Below are 17,255 nucleotides of genomic sequence, written 5' to 3'. Positions count from 1 at the left end.
GGCATTTTAGGATGCTTTTAGTATGTTTTTAGGAAGTTTTAACAATGTATATTGTGTTTTGATTAATATTTATGTATTTTATACTTGTTGTTGTTCCCTGCCTCAATCAGGATGGAGAGGCGGGTTAGAAATAATAATAATAATAAAATAATAATAATAATAATAATAATTCCTAGTGAGCAGCCAACCCAAAGAGACGAAGCCAGCTGATCCTGGTTTCCTGAAAGCAGTCAGGATGGAATCAAGGCAAACTTCCTTATTATCATTTAAGGGCATCACCACACCATGATTTTTATCCCACAATTTACTGGGGCTTATGCTTCCAGATTCTTTGCAGGCAGACACATGTTTAAATCAAAGGCTTCCTCTCTCAGTAAATTCTATATATTTCATTATACAGTCACTAGATGGCATTCTCTATACATCACTTACATATGTCCCTTAGCATTTATCTCCAACCTTTTTGAAAGGGGGATAAAAGGGGGCAAAGCACAGGAGAGTCCTCGACGCTGATGATGTGTAATCGACCTGCAAACTTCCATGAGTGGCCAATCACAAGCATGCAATAATTCACTGGTGTAGAAATGCTCTAAGACTGAAGGGAGGCTATTATTAGCAATTACAACAAAATTGCCTAACAGACAATTGTACTCAGATAAAGCAATACCCATGTTCTTGCTCTTGCATATTGGAATTCAGATAATGACCTGTGCTTTGGCCTTGACCAGTGACCCTATAATGTTCCCATCAATCTTTTCCTTTTTTTCAGATCGCTTGAATGCTAAGCATGGTGATGGGCAACCATTTATCATATCTGCAAGAGTTACACAATCCAATTCTTTACATATCTCCTCTTTAGTGTGTATGTGAGACTACAATGAAAAATCTGGAGTTTTTATGCCTTCTGCCTTCAACTGGCTACATGACACTGAATCCTTTCTATTCTTTCCATCTGACCCAGACCCTCCCATGACTTGTCATGGCTGGGGGCTGAGAGATGATAAGCTGATTGAAATTGAATGCTGACAAGACTAGAGTGTTGATTGCTAGTAGACCTAATGTCCTGGAGATGGATATCTGGGGAGCACTTGGTTTGCACAAACTCCATCTCATGATTCCCTTGTATCCATTACTTCTAATTGGACCTAGCATCTGTAAAACATGTTGTTGTTGTTGTTTTATCTCATTACAAGTGCCCACAATTAGTCATGTCATTCCCTTCCTCCTGGCCACTGTGTTGAGATCGAAGAGCTGACTTGTAGATCTCCTGGCTACTTTGTTGAGATCTAAGAGCTACTGTAGCACAACGCCTCTGGAAATATATTGTTGCACAATTCAGTCTTGCATCTACACATTCAAAGGTACCACTTAGATTTTAGTCATCTTAGTGTATCACAGAAATGGTAGAAGCAGCGTGTTTGCAAAGGAGTAGAATGATATCTTATCATGTGAGGCTTTGAGAAGGAGACCTTTTAGTTTACCAGGTTGAAAGCTTTCCTGCGCCAAAGGTTTCAAGATCACACCATGCATTCAGACAGTTCTGTCTGGGGCAGCCTTCTCCTAGGTAACTAGCTCTTGTAGCATTCAAGTATTGTCTTGTATCACTCACCTCCATTAAGCTATATCACTACACCAAAATAAAGCTATAAAGCTTCTGCAGAGATGAAGGAAGTTCAAGGAAAGTCAGATGATGAAAGACAGTCTGTGGTTCAGGAACGTATCTCTTGCTGTTCCTATGGAGTTTACAACAATCCAGCTCACAGTTAGAGCGGAATGTTAAAGGAAGACAAGTTCATAGCTTAGATATTGCCATAGTATCAATGGGTACAATGCACACAGACACTGTGATAAACTATCAGTAGGTGGTGTTACAGAAATTGCAACAAAATGATATTACCTGAGTATAGTAACACATCGGAGGGATAGGTTGAGAAATACCCAGATACTCTGAACATGGTAACAATAATTGATTTTTAAGATCCCACCTTTCTGCAAATATATCCAAGGCAATTTAAATTAGCATTTTACTTACAACAGCGGCAGCAAAAAGGAGTATCAAAAGCTGTCAGTAATAAAAGTTTGCACAGAAACATGTCATCAGTTGGGGAAAAGGCAAGGAAAATGTAATAAACTTCACCAGGCACCTGAAATGAAATGTAAGTGCCCAGCAGAACTTTTGGAAGAAGAGGTTGTTCTAAAGCCAAGATACCACCATAGAGACATAACACAGCTAATGCTTCTTTTAAGCATGTATTTTGGCAATGCCCAATAGTTGCCTCTTTTTATCATTATACAGATAAATTTTATATTAGAACCCGAATTAATATTTACAGATGTACATACTCCGTTAAATTATCAACCTGCTTTCTGGAAGTTAATGTGTGGTCAGCACAAATGGATTCTATGCACCCTTCTGACAGCCAAAAGACTGATATTACAACATTGGAAGGATAAATGCTCACCTCCTATAAGATTGAAGACCTTACAACACTTTCAACACTTGAACTGAAGACCTTACAACACTTTTAAGACTTGAAAGGGTGGTGTATAGATGCCAGGTGCATTTGAATATTTGGTCTACTTTTGATTAAATGCATGTATAGTTCTTAGGTCCATTCAGTTCCTCGTTGTGAACATGCTGCTTCTCCCACACACAGCAAGATAGAGCAGCAACTTCAGTTTAAAAAATATTTCGCAGTTTTTCTTGCGGCACAAGGAAGACCAGAAGGGGCGGAAGGCACATGAGAGGCAGACAACGTCATGTGAGCTACCTCCGAGGAATATGTGAGTGCCCAGTAACGAGCGTGCAATAAAACGCTCGTCGGATGGAGCTTTCTGTCAGAAGCCACACACCCTTGGCCACTAGGCCTCTGCTAGAGTGGCTGTGCTGATCAACCTCGTGCCAACAGAGATGCATGTCAATGATACCAGGTGTCCGACGCAATGAAATGTTGCCCATGCAGTGGAAAAGGCCCTCCTACTGCTCTGCTGCTGCCACCCTGGACAGTGTGCCACCACTGCTCCCAGCAGCAGTTGCAAAAAGGAATCACTCTTCTTGGAGCCTCTCTGTCTGGAGCTACGCTTCAAAGAGGCCAGGAACAGGAGCCCCAAATGCTGATATTGCCTTGTGAGCCCATCTTCCAGCCAGTGTCACCACAAAGCCCCTCCAATGCTGGGACTTGAGGAGCATCTCCTCATTCCCCACCCATGTGCAATGACCCTCCTGCGGTCAGACAAGCCAAATGCAGAGTAGGGCATCAGTGTCTACAGTGTTTAATAAAGAAATGAATTAAAATAATGTCCTATAGGATGTTTGCCTTAAAAACAAAAAACACCTAGGTACACAGTGTAATGAAATGGGCTGCACATGACTATGACACCCAATACAAAGTTAGGGATTTCTTAATCAACATGAACCAATGGCACAACTAATCAGAAGAACAAAGCTGTCCGCATCTTTGATAGGAATTTGTTCTATAGCGACATTTCAGTACAGGAAAACTCCTGATCCTCCTCCCAAAAGAAAACACACAAAAATAGAATGTGAACATGTTAGGAATTCAACATGCTAGGCACTCTGAATCAGGCAGTACTTAAACAGCCCAGGAGATTAACCCTCTGGCCTTGTTAACAGTCCTTGACTGATTGCTGCGTCAGGCAGTTAGAACATTATTACATTTCCTGACAGTTTCTGATCAGCATATTGAGGCAACATCAACCTGAATACTTACTGAAGGCTGCTTAGTAACATTTCCCTGCATGCGCCAACACACCGAATTAGGAAAACCTTGTGTGATAAGGAACAGAGCAAGCAGGGTAGAAAATTATTTATGAAATCTTAGTGACAACAGAAAAAACATCTTTATGCTCTAGATTCCAATGCCTGCAGATTTTCTCGTTCTGAACTACTAAGCAGATTTTTTTCATGGTAATGCCTCCCTAAATACAAGGATGCCATTTCAGGTTCCAAACCGGCGGTCAGGGAAAGTGAAGCAAGAGTCACAATAAGAAAATTCCTGCTTATTCAGAATTTCCCCAAGCATGTTCTTGGATATATTTAAGATAAAATTGCAAAGCATCGCCTTCAAGCTCCCTCAATGGGCAACACTGGGCATAAATCTGTGGTGAAAAGAGGGGGAAAGCACCACGATACAGACGCAGAAAGAGAGACAAGCTCTGGTGCTAATAAAATTAATCTCTTCTTTAATGAATTCTTCATTAATTAGCTTGACATGTTTCGGATCAAACCCTTCTTCAGGAGCTGAAGGAAAACACGAGTTATTAAAAAGTCCTCAGCTTTTTCTTTTGGGTGTCCCTGCTAAAAGTTCCACTCGACCTTGCAGCATGGATAGGAGTGATTTTGAGAGAGGAGTTCTCGGCGGAAACACCCGAAAGAAAAAGTGGGGACCTTTTCATTCTTGTTACGTATTTTCCTTCAGCTCATGAAGGTTTTCATCTGAAACGCGTTGAGCTAATTAAAGATGAATTTATTAAAGAAGAGATTGTTTTTACTAGTACCTGAGCTTGTTTCTCTTTCTGCATCCCTTCATAAATCTGTGGTACTGTTGTTACAATTATTAGCATATCATGCTTCATGGCTGGGCATTGGCAGAGGCGTTGGGACCCTCAGACCCAACAAGTTTCAGGATCCAGACGTTACATTCCATGTACAGGGTAACTTCCATCAGCGCACCTCAGAGCTGTATCTTTTAACTTTCAAAGGAGACAGTTTTCCTTATGCAGGAGAATCATAGAATATTAGAGTTGGAAGGGACCTATAAGGCCATCGAGTCCAACCCTAAAGCATACCTGACAGATGGTTGTCCAGCTGCCTCTGGAATGCCTCTAGTGTGGGAGAGCCCACAACCTCCCTAGGTAACTGATTCCATTGTCGTACCGCTCTAACAGTCGGGAAGTTTTTTCTGATGTCCAGCTGGAATCTGGCTTCCTTTAACTTGAGCCCGTTATTCCGCGTCCTGCACTCTGGGAGGATCGAGAAGAGATCCTGGCCCTCCTCTGTGTGACAACCTTTTAAGTATTTGAAGAGTGCTATCATGTCTCCCCTCAATCTTCTCTTCTCCAGGCTAAACATGCTCAGCTGTTTCAGTCTCTCTTCATAGGGCCTTGTTTCCAGAAGCAAACCTGAGGAAGATTATTCATTTTTGCTTCCTGAAAAGGCCCTGTCAGCTGGGGGCAATATGCAGCACACATCATCTAAACAGCCATTTTACAAGACACATCTGACCATTTCATTGTTGTGATTGGTTTAATGAGATCCTCGCCATACAAGAGTTTAGAGCCATAATGCCATGAGGGGTGTCCTCATGGACTGCTCATCATAAATGGACTGCTCATCCACTACCCATGTTGCTCCAGCACCAACATATGCAGTAATGAAGCAGGTAGATTAATTTGGATTTTTGGAGAGTATTTCCTTTTCTTTCCCCCCTTCTTTTTAAAGGAGAGCAGGGAATGCAGATTTGAGTGTTTGTTTTTAATGCCCAAGCACTTCGTCATGGCATGATATACTGACACATATTCTTCAGCATGTGCTCCTGGGCTATTTCAGGCAGTTGTGTTGAACTTCTTTCAGCCTGAGGGCTGAACTCCATTTCTGAGAAGCTCTCAAAGAGGTGGGCAGGGCAAAAGAGGAGGGGCCAAAATACCCAAACCACTGGCATATTTTAGCTGAAAGCTCTTTCTGCCAGTAACTAAGCCTTAGGAGAGGCATTTCAACCACTTAGAACTAAGGGGGGAAAGCTATGCAAAAGCTGGGAAAACACCAATCAGCTCTCAGAGGAAGGGGATATGCCCACCTGGAGGACCCCAGAGTGCTGGATTGGTTCCCTAGGAGGGCCGGATTTCTCCCATGGACATGAGGTTTTGCATCCCTGGTTTAGGGATTAAGGCCACAATCTTGTGCATGTTTAGACTGGGGAAAAAAGCCTTACAACTCGCAGCATTCCCCAGCCAGCCAGGAGTTGTAGGACTTTTTTCCATCTAAACATGCAGAGTATTGCCTCTTAATTATTGTTAAAATGTCTGGCTGAGGGCTCCTTCAGCTGTGACCCCAAACTGAGGTGAACTCCCCTCAGCTGAATTTGAATCGCCATTGTATTTATGATCTTCCTATGAGAACTCTCATTTTTCTCTGAGAAAACAAGCAAACATTTTCCCTTCTCCATCAATGAGTATGGAGACTGCACTGGATACATCACAGCGAGAAACACATTGGTATTTTATCTGTGCATGCAGTTTCAGATACAACGTGGAGACTCCCTTAGTGGATCAGAGTATATGAATACGAATGTGGTATGCATGTGGCCCGGCCCACACCACTGAAATGGATGGAGCAGCCAAGACGGGCACTAGTATGACATATGTGCACTGCAGCCCTCAATTGCATTAGCGCAAAATGTTTTCACCAATATAAGGGAAGTAGCCTGATAGGGTAAAATGCTGGACTTATCCCAGTAACTGTAAATAGCTCAGGGCTTCACCTAGCCATTAACAAATCACTGGATTTGTTCATGGCTAGTCATACTTAGAGTAGATCCACTGAAAACAATGGAGCGATTACTAATTTAAGCTCCGTTAATTGCAATGGGTCTGTTCCAAGGATAAGAATGCCCTGAGCGATATAATTATTTTGTTGCATATTTATTTATGGAGGATGTGGCCATGGTATTCTCTTTCCTCTGAGAAGAGCCATTTTTTATGTCAGGAACCACATACACTGGGGAAACTTTCTTTCTCCACTCTTTTCCATTCTAAAATGAAAAAAATATATTCACTCTGACAGCTCCGACTAAAGTGTAGAAAGCCCCATCTAGTGTTGCTCATATTTATTCCTAACCCAATATAAGCAGAGTGAGCAAGTTTAGAATAATTGCTAAAAATGTCATCCATTTTTAATGTCAGGCATAGTAATCAGATTTTTCACTAGACTGTGTCATATGACAGCTGAGAGACAACGACCTCTCATGAATGAACATCCTTAAATCAAAAGCAATTAAACTTTGGAAATCTAACAGGACAAATAGCTATGCCCACCCCACATACACTATCACATTTTATTATTACTTCTTAACATTAATTTAGGGCCAACAGAATGCTTGGCACTATATTATAGGAGCTGTCAATTTCTGTCTATTCAGTTAGGTAACTGGATTAGGAAAGGTTTTTTTGGGAACTACAAGAACTAGAGTACTATAGTACACTGATGAGAGGCAAAATGATGTAATGCTACCTAACGCAAGAATCATTTCCTCTCTTTCCAGTGTTTTGGATATATAAGCTGTTGCTTATGTATCCAAAATGGCACCCCCCACACCCAAGGGAGATGTATCGGCAGGCTTGAGAAGTCCCCTAAGGATTGGAGAAGTACTAAAATAATCCAGGGTGGGTGAGTCAGGACACTAAATGGAGGGGGTGAACCAAAACAGTATAATGAGAACTGAGCATGCCCAGTGGCAACAGAATACAACTGACCATTGGGCCAAAGGGTGAGGTGGGAACGGCTTGGAGTGACTGGAATCCAGTGGTTGTCTTGATGAGGGGAAAGTCCTGGGCTGGCTTCACAGGGGCGCTAGGTCATTTCTGTGATACAGCAGCCACTGCAGAGCCATCCCAGGGCTTTCTCCTGAAGCTCCAAATTTAAAAAGTCTTGCAGCGAGGCAACAACAGCATCTGCCATCTGTTGCCTTGCTCTGGTGTTGCTTTGGAGGCATGTCCCGGCCAATAGCGACCCCTGATTGGTCACCAGGGAGGAGGGAGCAGGCCAGCAAGCCAGATGACCACTGGAACATCTCTGCACTTCTCCAACCTGGGGTGGGGAGAAAAATAAAATAAAAGGTTTAAAAAAAGCATGGAGAGGCGGGTAGGAAGGGTGCAAGAGAAAGATGACAAGACCCACCACCACCACCGCCTCTGAGTTGGGGGGTGTCTCTATGTGCAGCTGCCCTTGAGGTGGTGGTGAGGGGAAATTATGTTCTCTAGCCCCCCAGCCCCACTTGTAGGCCCTGCCACCCTTGTCTCTTCACGTTTCCCCATGGTCAATAGAGTTAAAAGTTTTTTTAAAAAAAGAGGGGGAAAGAGGGGGAGGGAGCAGCCAAGTTGCATGGCAGTGCACAGGCGTGGCGGTGTCTCTTCTGATGCAAAGCCCATACTCGCTCCTTAGTATGGGGACAACCCACAGGAGCGCAAGCACTGGATTTGGGGGACTATGGCGCCACTACATTGTCATGAAGACAGCCCCCTGAACAGCAGCAAACCACACTACAACAGTACGACAATGGAACCAGTTACCTAGGGAGGTTGTGGGCTCTCCCACACTAGAGGCATTCAAGAGGCAGCTGGACAACCATCTGTCAGGGATGCTTTAAGGTGGATTCCTGCATTGAGCAGGGGGTTGGACTCAATGGCCTTGTAGGCTCCTTCCAACTCTACTATTCTATGATTCTATGATTCTTTTGCAACTATTTTTGGTGGGGGCCGATCCCTCTTGTCCTCTCTCTAACAGCATTGTACTATTTAAGTGGCTGGTTACCAATTTCACAGAACATAACTCCTTGAAGGGGAAGATTCAAGGAGAGTTCAAAACTTGTAAAAAATAAGAAACAATACTTGACCAGGTCACTGTGGCCTCACAGGTAACATCTTAAAAGGTATCTCTTTATCATGTTCGGTGACAGGCTGAAGTGCGATGTCTGTTTCTTGGGGAAATGAAAGCGTGAAGAGCACTCTCTCTTTGTACGGCCAGTGCTCGATAACTCATGCCAAATTCTAATTTACCAAACATTGTTATCTATGGTTAAGATTGCTTATAAGAGATTATCACTGTGGTGCTCTGAATACTCTGCAAATTGTCATGATTTACAGGCTGATCCTATGGATCAGGGCTAATACTAGGCCAATTCAGAGTGCAACACTCAGAAGTAAACCTCATTGAGTTCAATGACACTTATTCTCAGATGACTGCACATAGGATGGCAACCACAGTTTGATCCTATGCGCAGATCTGCTGTAAAAACATGCTAGCTGTAAAAACCAAAACTAACAGACATTCTCACAACAACCCTGGAAACTCCACCAGCACATCACAATGTTTTCAACATCTACATGAAACCAGTTGCTGGGGGACATGAGTGGGAGAAGGTGTTCCATTCATGTCCCACAGGCAGCTGGTGGGCCACTGTGTGAACAGAATGCTGGACTAGGTGGACCCCTGATCTGATCCAACACAGCTCTTTTTATGTTGGTATTTGAGGTATTTTTGGCATTTTGGCCGATGTCGTTTTGCCCCAACCACTGGCTCACAAGAGTTCTTCAAAACTGAATTCAGTTCTCAGCATGAAAGATGTTCATGCTGTTTTACACCACCCCTGTTTTAATAGCATCTTAGTTATTCAAAAAAAAGGACAGGGAACGGCCTTCTGATTTAGGTTCTGCACCCCTGCTCCATAAGGAGGGCACTTATTTCATCACACATGCTGTTAAGGATTCAAAAGTGATGAAATTAAGTTCTATCTGGGTTAACTAGAATTCAGTTCCTGTTCTTTATGAATTATGGATGATTATTTGGAGGGTGAGTCAAGCCATTTTAGACTCTGAGGTTCATGGAGAGGCTACTTCTTTAGGTGGTAATGTGCATTACTTCACTTACTTCACAATGTGGCAAGCCATCCCTGCTGCCTTTGCGGGGACCTCCTGCTTACTACACTGTGTAAGTTCCTGGGCATCTGCCTCCAAACCCTGCCCTGAATGTCCCACTGTGGGAGACCTACTCTACACCACTGAAGCAGGGTACAAAGAAAATGTGGCAGCCCATTCACTGCATGCACTGTTTATGCTTCTGAAGACATAAAGGTTCATGGGAATCTTTATACTAAAAAGCAGTTATTCTCTAGGGGAAGATAAGGGAACTTCGACACTACGCCCTTGAGCTTTGCTGATTGCTCTTCTGCAATGAGCTAGAAGTAGGTCTTCGATTACACCTCCACATGGTGCTTCTACAAGCCAATATTCCCAATTGCAATCCCACAACACCCATTCCCAAGGCAAAAGCAGAAGCGAATAGCACACTATTGTGCCATCCATAGCCACGTTTGCATCTTAAATTTTTAGCAGCACACTGCATTTTAGTGTCAACACAACCCAGGAATTAAAGCCAACGAGGGGAAAAGGCAAACGCCAGCTGCTGAAGAGTACATGGGGGAAGAAACCACTTAGCAGACCATATAATAGCAGAAGTGCACACAGTCAATGCAGGTTAAAATCCCACTAAGCCGCAGTTTGAGACTGGTCTCAAATGCTGCTCCTGAACAGAATTTTAATCTATCCAAAAGGCGCCTGCAACCAGGAATTGCAGAGGTACCAGCTGCCTCCCAGACCACTGACCTTTGTTAGGTGAATCAATAACACTTTGGCAAAATTACAATTAATATTAAATGACAAAATGCAAGCCATAGAAAAAAGAAACCTAGAAAAAATCTATGCAATGGGTTGGCAGCCACAGCAACTGGTTCTACTGGAAAACCTGAATGCAGGAATGTGTCTATTCTGGAGTAAATGGCTAATGTGGAAACAAGCACCCATAATGTGTCCATTTTCTCAATATGTGTCTTTGCATTAGCGTTTCTCTGTGCTGTTACCATCATAATAAGTGAAGACCTCAAGCTCTGAAACAGAAATTCTTGATCTTACCTAGCACATACAGAAGGATGACACTTAGTCCACAAACTGTCCTATGCTGACATCCTGTGGTAAAAGGCGTTTTGGCATGCATGTGCTGATCTTCGTGCTACTCTGGAATGGTGGTGTGCAGCACCCTCTTGTGGAAAGCTAGAGAAGCTGTTCACAAGCTAATACTTGGAAAGTAAAACAGTTGTTTTAAATTGAACTGATCCCACCTCCTAAAACATCACTACTTCTTAGAAGAAAATTAGGCTAAAGAACGCTGGATGGGATTTTTTTTAAAAAAAATCTTAAGGCACAATCCTATGCATGTTTAGACAGAAAAAAATCCCACATCTCCAGCTGGGAGTTGCAGGGCTTTTTTTTTCTGGCTAAACACGCAAAAGATTGCATCCACTAAGCGATAGTATAAAGTTATAAAAAACATACGAGATGCAAATTAGGCACATATAAATCAGATAAACACCATCAAAATTGCAAAAATAATGTTTAGTTATCATGCAGTAAATAATGTGTGTGTCACATTTGTTCCCAATGTCATACTTCCTCCTTGCTCCGATTGTTTCAGTAAGGACTGTTTTGTTTTTTGTTTTTTGTTTTTTTACACTCAGCTCTATTTTCCCCTCCCTCACACACAAACTAATGAACTTTTAGGGGCTCTGTTATAGTTTTTAGGTCTGTATAATCATCCTGTTGGGAGCTTTATTTCGTTTCTATAAATTCTGCCTAACCTTTGAAAAAAGTAAGTTTTCTCTCCCCAGTCGCCACGGCCAACTTTTTCTTGCTGCAGAGCTTATGTTGCACTGTGCTCTACTAATTTCACCTATATCTTGCCCAATAAATGAATATAAAATTTTAAATCATTTTGAAGTCCAGAAAGCCACCCACCGTTTCCTCAGCAAAAGATAACATATGCATCAAGGGACATAGAACCCAACCAATATCCAGAGGGCCTTTTCTTCTATCGCCACCAGATTGTGGAATGGCCTGCTAGAGGAGATTCGTAAAATTAACTGTGTGTGTGATTTTAAGGCAGCTTTAAAGACTAGCCTTTTCCGGCAGGCCTATCTAGATCAATGTAAAATCAAGAATTTTTAAGATGTATTGATTCCATACTAATGTTGTTCCTGCCTCGATCCAAAGGGAGAGGCGGGTAAGAAATTATTATTATTATTATTATTATTATTATTATTATTATTATTATTATTATTATTATTATTATCCTGGTGAACGTCTACAGCAGCGTCCCAAACCTTTTGGGGTCAGTGGGTACATTTGGAATTTTGAGAGAGTATCTTGAGTATTCTCACATAATGGCTGCCAAGGTGGGGCTTGCCCATTCATAAAATGCCTGCCACGGTGGGCATGGTCAGTCACAACACACTCATTTCCCAGAAGGCAAACTGATGAGACTAAAAGAAAAGTAACTTGCCCAAAAACCTAAGTACAAGGCAGAGGTGGAATCTAAGGTGCAAAACAGAAAAACACTCTTTTGAACTCAGATAAAGATGGTGGTGGAGGGCAGCACTTTGCTTTGCAGCATTCCAGCCTCCCAGTTTTTAAAAAAGTATAATTTAAAAATCTTAACACAAAAATCAGAAATGGCACGAAGCCTGGCAGCAGCCAAGTGAGGTCTCTGCAAGCATACTGGAAGAACTTCTGGAAGAACTGTTTGAATACATAAATGCTGGAAAGAAATTAATGAGATCTTAAAGCTCAGAATACATGGATTTGCGAGGAAAGGTTTACCAATATGAAGCACACACCCCACACACACACCCAAAAAGACACCAAGGGGTGGGGACAAATGCTAAGGCAGACTGCAGATTTGGCCCCTGGGCCTGAGGTTCTACAACCCTGTGCTACACTTATGTATCACACACACACTGTGCACTTACCTGGAAAAGTGTTGGCAATTCCCATGCCTTGGGCGCCTTTTGTTTTAGAGAGCATTTCCCAGATATGTTTATGATTATCTGTCCCATCCAAGCTGAAGAGGCAGTTAAACAGTGCAGCAGAGATTTCTGCAGCAGTCACACTCCCAGCATACTGGATAAACCTTTATGGAATGATTAAGGAGATCCTAAGAAATGGTCATGATTCCCCTACTGTGGCTTTTGGGGTTTGAGCAAATGAAATAGCATGGTTACCTATGACCTTGGCTTATTAACCACTCTCAAGTTGTGCCTACCCACTCTGCACTTACACAGACAACTTGGAATGCAGAAACAGATGCCACAGCCCCTGTTTGTGAAGTGGCTGCAATCCCACTTCCCCAAGAACAGATGTTTCTAAGGCAGCAGTGTCCTGGTATGCCTTCCTTGGTAAGACAGGTTGCTGGGGACTTGCGTATTTTTATAATTAAACCAAATTGCAAGGAAAACATTGCTTGAGGTAATTTATTTAATTACATTTGCTTTTATTTATTACATTTATATCATGTATTTTCTCCTCCAAGGAACCCAAGGCAATTTGCGTGATCCTCCTCCTCCTCTCCATGTTATCATTGCAACAACCCTGTGAGGTAGATTAGGTTCGGAGTCAGTGACTGGCCCAAAGTCACTTCATGTGACTTTGGCAGAGTGTGGACCAGAACCTGGATCTCCCTAGTCCCAGTACAACACTCTTAACTATTACACCACACTGGCTGCATGAAAGCAGACCTAACCACCCCCACATTAGGTCAGAGAGAGGAATACCTGCACCCCAAGGTGCCTTCAACCTTCTTGCTCTCTACTTCTCTCAAAATCTCTACTGCTGTATAACACTTTCAAAATACCTCTTTCCAAGTTCTAGTAGCATCTCTCATTCAAACCCCTCAAGGTAGATCTCCATTCTTTAACTTATTTTCCTACCCATTCTTCCCCATTGAGGCAGCAACAACCCACCCTGGGCCATTAGCCAAGTTATTTGCCTGACAGAAAGTTATGGCTATTCTTGCCACCATTTCAATATGTATAAGGTCTAGAGAAGTGTCTCCCTCTTTGAAGAGTACCTTGGGATCAGCCATTTCCTCCCAGTCTGGCCTCAGCACAGAAGCATGTAGGACACATGTTTTGCCTGCATTTCTAGAGGAGAGGATTAGCTTTCTCCTCCTTTAGCTAGCTTGATATTATCATCTTTCATGGGATCTGGCAAATAGGTAGATTTCAGAGTAATGTAGAAGTGCATGGAAGAATGTGGCTGCATTTGAGGAATTATATGGTGGTGGGCTCCTAGCAATTGGGTTAGAGGAGTGGGTGGAAGACAGGAGTAGGTGATAGAGCACATTGGGAAGAGATCCTATGATACCATCAGCCACAATATGTACATATTTAAAAATTGTTTTTAAAAATATTTTTTCCTAGAGTATTTATCAGCTTCTCCAGTGGACTGTACCACCTGCTTCATACCACAATGCTCTAGGTACCTCTGTGCTCTAGGTAACCCCAGCCTTCTCCAACCTAGCTGTTTTGGATTTTTCTTCAAAAAAAAAGAGGGTTCAAGCAAAAGGAAATTGGATCACAATCATGAGGCAGAGGAGTTCGAAGCGGACAGACAGATATAGACATGTCTGCTTTAGCTTGGAAAGCTAAGGCTCCCTTTCCCCTTCCTTCTAAATTCAGTTCTAGGCTAGTTGGTTTATTTTACACATTTCCTATGTTACAAATCGTGTGTTTTCGGGTTTCAGAAATGAGATCAGAGGGCCATCTAATATCAAAATCATCCATGGCAAATAAAAGCTCCTCTTGGCCATACTCTAGCTGAAGTGAAAAAAAGTTAAACACAATATAAACAAAACATGTTGTACCATCTTTGGAGCCCACTTACTCATTGCTAACACATTAGTTGTTCAATTACAGCAGGCTGAGGCAGGCACAATATATATATATATATATACACATATGTGCGCTGGAATGGAGGTAGCTAGGGCATAGTGTACCAAACTCTCTACTAGGGGGAAACCAAAAAAAGGTAAGATATATAGGTAGGAAAAACAGAATAATTATCCAACTGAAAACTCAATGCCCCGTCGCCACCCAAAATACCTACGGGCCTTATAGTAGACATGTGCTCCGCTCCGATTAGAAGCGCAGAAGCAGGAGCGAATTGGCCTGCTCCGCCTTGCCCAGAGGCGGAGTAGAAGCAGACCACGGACCCCTAGAAGCAAGGCGAAGAGAAGCGCCCATTTTTCGGAGCTCCTCTTTCAGGCGGACCACTCCGGTCGCCATCTTGAAACATTTCGCCCATAGGATTGCATTGCGGAAAACAATCGGGGATAACTGGGTTGCTTTTTAAGCTATCGTTCTGAAAATTCTTGTGCTCAGAGAGTCATGGATGGGGGTCATTTTGAGACTACTCTCACCTCTCTGCGTCCTGTGGTTCACGTGCAATATTTTTTTAAAAAATCGGGTACATTTACAATACAAACGATAGGGTAAACTGGCTGCGGCGCGGCGGGGTTTATTTGAAGCGATGACAGGCACATTCAACTCCCAATCCTGATGAGAATTGATCTCCTCATGAAGCATCCTCCAATCCCAGCGTTCGAGGGGGGGGACTAAGGCAGAGTCATCCTGAGATCTTTGCGCTCTCAGTGTCTTGTGGGTTTTTCGTTCGTTGGGAGAGGGTCTACTTAGCTAGCTGCTGCTGTGTACTTTGGAGATAGATTAGGATTTTAGCTTGGCGTGTGTGTTTGTTTGCTTCTTTCTGACTTTTTGCTTAGTTTGCTCTGTGTTTTTCCCTTACTTTGATATAAACTTTATTTTTAAATTTTGGAGTGTGTGTTTGTTTGGTTGGTTCATTTCCCCCCTCTCCTCTCTTAAAGCCTGATTGTGTGCACTGCTTTTGTGAAGTGCAACAGCCACAGATTGAGCATTTTGGGGAAAGCATACACGCACTTCTTGTCCCATTTCCCTACATTTAGTAATATTCTTAAACATATTATTATATTCTTATACATGGACACATGGATAAGCTGTCATGGTGCCGAGTTTGAGGTTTCTAACGTGCAAATTGACGGAGCTATCCCAACGGGTCTGAATGGGGTGCCCGATTTTCATAAATTCCCCAAAAATCAGGGGATGATGGGATTGCCTTGAAACTTGGCGTCCATGTGGACACGTGGATAAGCTATCATGGTGCCGAGTTTGAGGTTTCTAACGTGCAAATTGACGGCGCTATCGAAAGGGGTGTGAATTAGGGTTATGGGTGGTGCGTTAGAGGTTAGAGCCGCGCCAAAAATCAGGGGATGATGGGACTGCCTTGAGTCTGGGCGTCCATGTGGACACATGGATAAGCTGTCATGGTGCCGAGTTTGAGGTTTCTAATGTGCAAATTGACGGAGCTATCCCAAGGGGTCTGAATGGGGTGCCCGATTTTCATAAATTCCCCAAAAATCAGGGGATGATGGGATTGCCTTGAAACTTGGCGTGCGTGTGTATACGTCCATGAGGTGTCATGGTGCCAAACGTGAGGTTTCTAACTTGAACAGAAAAAAAGTTGTTTACTTTTTTAGCTTTCAATGCAACCCTATGGGGGGGAAAACGGAGCAGAGTGGAAATGGGCAGAGCGGGGGCGGGGCAGCCCGATCCGCAAATCGCGGATCTGGAAGTGAAGCGAAGCGGGGGGTCCGTGCACACCCCTACCTTATAGCAATTTTATCCATATCTGTCCCCCAAAAGTTTTATGGCTTAAGGGAAAACTAGTACTCCCCTTCTCCCAAAATGAGCTCCTCCCCCACCATTCTTGGGCTACTTTCAGAGAAGGCAGAAGAGAAGCGCAGGCCACAGAATTTGTAACATTGGCTCCTGAAGAACGTCAGTTGGTCTAAGAGAATTGTTGGGATGCGGAGACACACACTGAGGGAAGGCGGAAGTGAGGAAACTTAGGCCAGGGAGCTCATGCCTTCAATGGCTTCTAAGGAGGCCTTCAACTGGTCTGAGACTGGGGCGGACAACTTTTGGTACCCCAGTCACTTTGGCTTACAACTCCCATCCACCCTAAGTAGCAAAACCAATAGTGAAAGATAATGGCAGTTGAAGATGAAGGCCACAAGTTGCCCTTCCGTGGTCAGAGAGCTTGCCACACCTCTTACAGCTCATGGGCCAAATTCAATTTCAGAGACACTCTCAGGGGCTGTATTCCAGTGTTAGCCTAGGCAGGCCAAAAATAAAAAAGCAGGGCCAAAAATACCAGCATATTTTAAGACAAAGCTCCTACTGCCAGTAAGGAGAGATATCACAGCCTTTTAGAATTGGAGTGGGGTGGGGGGCTGTGAAAAGGCAGGAAACCACCAAAACATTGACAGTCTCAGGAAAGGGAGTGCGGCCATCTGGGGAATCCTGGAATGACATATTAGGATCCTAGGAAAGCCAGATTTGGCCCGTAGGCTTGAGGTTCAACACCCACCCCAGTATTTTAACATTGCAAGCTGTCCTGGATTCTTTGGTAGAAAGACAGTATATAGATGCACTAAATGAATAAATTAAAGTAAATTTGTAAACCGCCCAGAGAGCTTCGGCTGGGGGGCGGTATATAAATGTAATAAAAATAAATAAATAATAAATAATAAAGTAACA

The 17,255-nt window shown here is 43.0% G+C and overlaps 1 protein-coding gene across 1 annotated transcript in view; it reads left to right on the top strand.

Annotated features, from left to right (window-relative positions):
* Positions 1-17,255, top strand: part of C8H10orf143 (chromosome 8 C10orf143 homolog) — a 230,322-nt gene that overhangs the window by 161,138 nt on the left and 51,929 nt on the right. The window lies entirely within an intron of this gene.

This window comes from Elgaria multicarinata, chromosome 8 (genome assembly GCF_023053635.1).
Source record: "Elgaria multicarinata webbii isolate HBS135686 ecotype San Diego chromosome 8, rElgMul1.1.pri, whole genome shotgun sequence".
Classification (NCBI taxonomy): domain Eukaryota; kingdom Metazoa; phylum Chordata; class Lepidosauria; order Squamata; family Anguidae; genus Elgaria; species Elgaria multicarinata.
This window is presented reverse-complemented; position numbering and strand designations above follow the sequence as displayed.